The following is a 6,860-nucleotide window of genomic DNA, read 5'->3' as shown; positions in this document are numbered from 1 at the left end:
CAGACAGGGCCCTAACTTCTGCACCTGTATCTTGAAAGATAAATACTATGAAAGGACAAATAACAGCGATATTGTGACCAAGATTGTGGAAGAGTCCCAAGCAAAATTATTCAGTACATAATTATGCAAAAGCAAGAGTCTAAATTTAGAAGCAATATTGAAACACATTGCCGGCTGGGCTCGAACTTACGCCTCCGGGAATAAACATAAAACTGCCATTGACCCAAGAGAGAGAGAGAGAGAGAGAGAGAGAGAGAGAGAGAGAGAGAGAGAGAGAGGTGGGGAAGGAAGGCAGAAAGAAAACTAGAATAGATACTAGATCAAAGCAGATGAAGACGACTTATCCATTGAATTCATTCAAGGATGCGAATTTTCTTCTAAGCAAACTTTCAGTGCTTCATAAGATGCTTGCAAATTTAGGTAACCAAGAGATTGAAAAAAAAAACGCCGTAAGTCTAATTATTCCCAACAAAGGCAACATCTTAATGTGTCACATGATTCTTACAGAAATGCACACAAACAGGATCAGTGCAACGCTTGATGCATCTCAGCCGAAAGAGCAAATAGGATTCCAGGGCGGATATTCAACAACTGGCCACATCCGCGTTATTGATCGAGTGAGGAAAAAATGTACAGAATAGACTAAACCACTTTCGGATCTGCGCGAGTCAACACAGAAGCAACAGCAGCAGCAGCGGGTTACGTAAAGACTCCGCAATAGTCTTTTTAAATGTCAAGCAGGAATGTTGTCGAGATGCTGCTTTACTACAAGTGAAAAGCATAATTACCTACTTTTGAACTGTTACAAAGGCCGTGACGTTTCGGAAGACAGCCACAGAAGCCTTCCAAACCCAAGGGAAACCCAACAGGACCAAGACACAGCTGTGCCACGAGACAAACTAATGGTTATACAATTCGATAATTCTCAGCCCGACGTACGTGCGATGCAGTAGAGGAAGACTGATTGACTGATGGACTCTTTGATTGGTTGAATTTATTTAGCAAGAGTTAGCACAGCTTGTTTCATACACATAGAACTTATAATGCAAATAGTCTCACAGAGATAATGTAAATAATGCTAACTTTCACAAGGAAAATGTAAACAAAGCTAACTTTCACAAAGACAGCCCAAAATTATTGTCACTTATTTCCAGTGGGGTCCTTCACTGAGTGAGGTTGTCCACAAGTGCTATAGAGAAACGCACATTAAGAAATGATACAGCGAATTACCACATACATAGATAACACTCTCTTTTAATGCCACTCGTTTTTCCTGTATAATGCCATCTTAATAATTTTCCGTAATCCACCTTGAAGAAATATCGACGCTTTCTCACGACTTTCCTACAAGTGGCTGGTTATCTAAGTCTCGTTACTTCGTGTGCGCCTGTTGGCCATGTTGATGTCTTTAGTCTTCTCATTGGCTCCTATAAAGCTTCTTATTGACATCTTGAAGTTTGTTGACATTTCCATTCTTTTCCATAACATCTCGTTCTTCACTCTGTCATGGAAACGAATATGTACAGGTAACTCAAAACATTTTCCTTCCTAAATGCACGATCGAGTGAAGACAATGTTTTGTTTTGTTTTTCGTCCAGTATTTCATAAACATATGTGCGTATAATGGTTAGTGCTTTACGCTCACAACGGAAATATCCGGGATTAAATTTTTTGCCTGACGAAGACAACTGATTCGAGCTCGTGTCTTCAGAGGCTTCATAAAACCTGTTCATCCTAAGCACACCGATAAGCCTTGCGCGCTATTCATACTACACACAGCTTTATGACCTCACTGTCCAGCTGACACCGTTCACTGTCATGTGTGTGTGTGTGTGTGTGTGTGTGTGTGTGTCCTTGCTCTAACTGAAGGCCAGAAATCCTGCTACTGTGTGTTTGTGTTAGTCGACTTGGTGAGAGAGCGCGTGCTACGAGATCACAAATTGCTTACGTTCCTAATGCGTGCGCGTGCGCGTAGAAAATCGGGTTACCAAGATGCATTAGAAAAAGTGCAGTAGCAGATTTTAGGATTAAGGTAGATTGATAAAATCTCAGTGACTAGCAACTAGCATTATAATTAGATGAGAGAGAGAGAGAGAGAGAGAGAGAGAGAGAGAGAGAGAGAGAGAGAGAGAGAGAGAGAGAGAGAGAGAGAGAGAGAGACCTATAATTTTACAAATGACCATGTGGAATACTAACTCTGCTTTTCTGCAAACATTTTAGAAGTTAGTTTTAACGAAACCAACCTTAAGATTGTTTAAACAAATTAAAGAGATTAGAAATATAGGAATAAAGACACAAAAGGAAATAACATTCTAAAGTTTCTATTGTTTTATTAGACAAAAACAGTCTAATACCTGTAGTAGTAGTAGTAGTAGTAGTAGTAGTAGTAGTAGTAGTAGTAGTAGTAGTGGTAGTAGTTTTTGTAGTAGTAGTAGTAGTAGTAGTTTTTGTAGTAGTAGTAGTAGTAGTAGTAGTAGTAGTAGTAGTAGTAGTAGTAGTTGTAGTAATTCTAATCCTAATCTTGTCGACGCATGTTACAATCATTTTAATTATTTTTTGTTATTATTATTTTTTTTTATTTTATTTTATTTTTTTTTTTATTGTTAGCATTAGTGTAAGTAACAGACCATTTCCTAGCTGCCCTGGCCCTCCCCCTGACAGGCTGAAACACGGGCAGGCATGTTACGTGACTGCCCAGGGACGCAAAGCGTCAGGCCAGGTGTCAGTCACCTCTCTACCTCACTCCCCCGGGCAGGTGTTAGTGCTGGTCATCTCACCACCCAGGGAAGGTGTGAGTGCCGGCCACCTCATCACCTCACCCCTCAGGACAGGTGTGAGTGCCGGTTACCTCACCACCTCACCACGTCAAGCCGAGCGTGAAAAGAAGGTATCATGTCTCGAAAGAAATTATGACGATCTACTGGAGAATGTGAATAAGACGAAAGAAGGAAAGGACAAGTGCAGGTGAGTTAGGAAAGATGAGACATTCCTTGTTGAGGAATGGTTCAAGGTACCGGATTTCCATGAATGGTCTGAAGACTCGGAATGATATGGACGAGTCTCCGGATTGTTGATGGATTTTGAGTCCATTCGTGGAGTATTAGAACCGACAAGCAAAAACACGAATTACGACTCAAGTGTTGAGCAACAACACGAAAGATTTAAGAAAGACTGAGGTCCCACAGCCATCAGAGATGTGGGATCCACTGCCATCAAAGATTTATATTTCATAACCACCAGACATTTTACAACTTGTCTTCCACGTCCAGCAGCTGTGCTGTGTGGCGAACACACAACAGTCCGTCGACAGCTCCTTTAGTGGCGTGCGACGGTCCCGTCAAAGTGGCCAGAACCAGGCAGCGCGGCGCCACCTTTCTGTTCACGTTCCAAACAATCCTTACTGTCTAAATACAAATCATTCCAAACCTTGGCTCCCCGAATGTTCTGTACAATAAGCGAAAGTTTGTTTGTCTGAATGTTCTGTACAGACTCGGTGGGCCTGGCCGTGGATGTGGCCAAAAGGGCACCAATGGGTAATTTTTCACGGGCAAGAACATGGCGGTCTCGGATTTTGCCTCCGATGTCGTTTGGGGCCGCTAGATTTGTTCTTTCATGAAACTGACTAGTAGCGTCTGCATCAAAGAATAGATCTCCACTTAAAAGATAACAGGCAACAGAGAATGATGCTACAATATTCCTTTCACTCACCTTGGGTCTATTAACACTTTTAGTACTATTGACCCATCCTACCTTAATTACTAATCACTGAGACATTTTTTTTTGTTCTACAGCCACCTCCAAACATTGTATTGGCTAAAAATTGAGAAATCTATTAATTTTTACACTATTTTTCTTGCAGATGCTTATAAAGATTTCATAGATTGTTGAACTGTTGCATATCGCAATGAAAGGGTTAATGTGTGTGTTGCCACGCAGTGTCTCTTTCCTAAGGTTCTCTAAACTTCTCATTTGATTCAAGTTAAACTGTGACTTTTGCCCCACATCTTGGTGAACTGTACGTACTGTACATGTACTGCATTCTCATGTTTCAGCCTGGCCTTACCTGGCCCTTGTATTCTTATAAACATTAGATTCTCAAAAGAACCATTTTCAAAGGCCACAGAGATGATTAGTCGGGTTTTCATTATCATCATTGTTAAACTGTCGCTAGAAACGTGAAAATCCTTCCTCCTTCCTAATCCTCCCTTTCTCCTCCTTTTCTTATTTTTCTCTCCTTTTCTCCTTCCTAATCTAAGTTTCATTCCCTCATTTCTCTTCCTCCTTCCTCCTCTTCTTCTTCTTTCCCTTTCTTCCTCCTCCTGCTCAGTCGTTTCTTTCTTAAAACTTCCTTTTGAATTTGAGAATTTTATTGTCTTAGTTGAATTACAGGACAAGTGAATGTGATAGGTTTCTAATCACATAATATCTGAATAAAGGAAAAAAAAAAAAAACATTTTCTAGCTTGTTCCCCGTCCCTCTTTGTATCACGCTTGTCTTCTCTTCCTCCGCCTAGTGCGTGAGCTGCTCCATGTGTTCTGTAAGAACGAGATATATTGGATCAAACAGCTAACTCTGTAGTGGAGTGTTAAGTGTGCCTACCAGCCAACACGTGTATCGCCCCACAACGCGACACTTGATAGAGACAGCACAGCGTAACACAACACAGCACAACACAACACAACACAACACAGCTTTTACGTATGTAGGTGTTGTGTTGTGCTGTGCTGTGTTGTACAGTACAATACAACACTTATGTAAGTGTTGTGTTGTGTTGTGTTGTGCTATGTTGTACAGCACAGTGCAACAGAATACCGCATACTTAGCACAGCCAAGCCCTTATCAATTTACGAGTACTCTTGTACAATGAAGCTTCTTCCAGTCCTTTTAATTTTGTTCCATGTCTCCTCATCCAGCTCCCACGATCCTTGTCACCGCAACACAACACTTGTCTTCATTAATGTAAGAGATTAATGCCCTCCTGCATTTTTAGCGCTCAGTGTCATGGCTGACGTAATTATGTGGCTTATGTCACTGTTTGTGCCGATTCATACCATATTTCATGCCTCTCCAGCAGAAACAGAAAATATTTCATCGTTCTACAAATGCATCCTTAATTTGACAAAAAAAAAAGCTTCAGAGATAAACAAATAAATAAATAAATAAATAAATAAATAGGTGAGTTGATAATTTTGTCGCAATAGTTAACAATGCTTGACCTAATAGTTACTTGCCTAAACACAGGAGCGCACATCTGCAAACATTAATAGTTGTGGCTGGAGTATAACAGGTCGATCTAAACATGAGTAAGCAATGAGTCATCAAAGTAAATCCACAAATTGCTGAAATTAATCCACATAAACTGCACAAAGTAAATTTTCATACAGCCTTCAAATGAGAAACCAAGTAACCACGAGTACAGCTGCAGGTGTTGGCTTATCCACCAAGAAGAAGTCCTAGACATCTGTACAGTCGACATATCCGGATATTCGGTGCTCGTTCGAAAAAAAAGTCATTCATAGATTCAGTTTGGCGGTTGACTGCCTTGCTGTGCTGGGTAGCTATGCTTCCCGTACCGTATCATCATTCGTGTTTATCAGGGATTTTTAGTTGCTAATTTACGAGTGAAATCCTTTAATAATTCTATCACGTACCCTTCATCATTGTTACTCTATATAATTTTTTTTTGTAGATAAGTTGGGTTTGTTAACAATGTGTCCTGTTCTATACCATGACGTTTGCTTTCAAGTGGTTTCTGACTATATAGCTTCGTAACACAGCAAATAATATGCAATAATTTCCTATTCACTAGTGCTTGTTCCAAATAGTAATACACTAGTCCGTTTTGGCAGTATAGGGTGAAAAGCTATGCGTTGTGTACCGTATCGTAATTTTCGCTTTTTAGTAAAATTTAATTCCTTTCTCTCCTCCTAATATATATATATATATATATATATATATATATATATATATATATATATATATATATATATATATATATATATATATATATATATATATATATATATATATATATATATATATATATATATATATATATATATATATATATATATATATATATATATATATATATATATATATATATATATAATTAGGTTGGAGGGAATAGCTAAGGGTCATGTACTGTATGATAATTTCAATATATAGGTGACTTTCAACCCCTTTCCATCCGCGAAAAAAAAAATAAATAAATAAATAAATAAATATGATAATCTTATCATATCTTCATTAGTATTTGATTAAGTCCACTGCAGTTATTGTTATGTTACAGTTATGGATTATGTACTGTGCGATAATTTCAATCTATAGGTACACATCCTTCTTCATTAGTGTTTGCTTATGTCCACTGCAGCTAGTAAGGTTGTAGCGACTAGCCATGAGCCGCGCACCGTACGAAAATTTATAGATAGATTTATATATGACATTTGACTGCTTTCTCTCCCTTCCCCCTGAAAAGTACAAATAAAGTATTCATATCTATGATTAGTGCAGTTATAGTTAAATTGCAGTGGATACCTATGGGTCATGTACTGCAAGAAAACTTAAATCTAAGAGTATATATGACATTCAAGCAATTTCCTTCACCTACATAAAAATGTGTCGTAATCTTATGACATATCCATTAATGTTTGAGTAATAAGTTCAGTGCAGGTATAATTAGATTCCATTGAATAGATAATAGGCTGTTTACTGTACGATAATTTCAATCTACAAATAATTTTTAGACTACTTCTCCTCTTCTCTACTCCCCAAGGAAATATTAATCTTATCACATTTATTAGTGATTAATTAAGCAGATTGCATCTATAATAGTCGAGTCACAGCTGGTAGCCATGAGC

General features: G+C 38.4%; 1 long non-coding RNA gene across 1 annotated transcript in view; it reads right to left on the bottom strand.

The window, feature by feature from the left end:
* Positions 1 to 1,990, bottom strand: part of LOC135102066 (uncharacterized) — a 10,686-nt gene extending 8,696 nt beyond the window's left edge. Inside the window, exon 1 of the long non-coding RNA XR_010269510.1 lies at positions 793 to 1,990. This is a non-coding gene — a long non-coding RNA (uncharacterized LOC135102066). The remainder of the gene's footprint in view (positions 1 to 792) is intronic.
* Between the last annotated feature and the right edge of the window lie 4,870 nt (positions 1,991 to 6,860).

The sequence above is a fragment of the Scylla paramamosain genome, chromosome 7 (assembly GCF_035594125.1).
Source record: "Scylla paramamosain isolate STU-SP2022 chromosome 7, ASM3559412v1, whole genome shotgun sequence".
In the NCBI taxonomy this organism is placed as follows: domain Eukaryota; kingdom Metazoa; phylum Arthropoda; class Malacostraca; order Decapoda; family Portunidae; genus Scylla; species Scylla paramamosain.
Note: the sequence above shows the minus strand (reverse complement) of the source record. Positions and strands in the feature narration are given on the sequence as shown.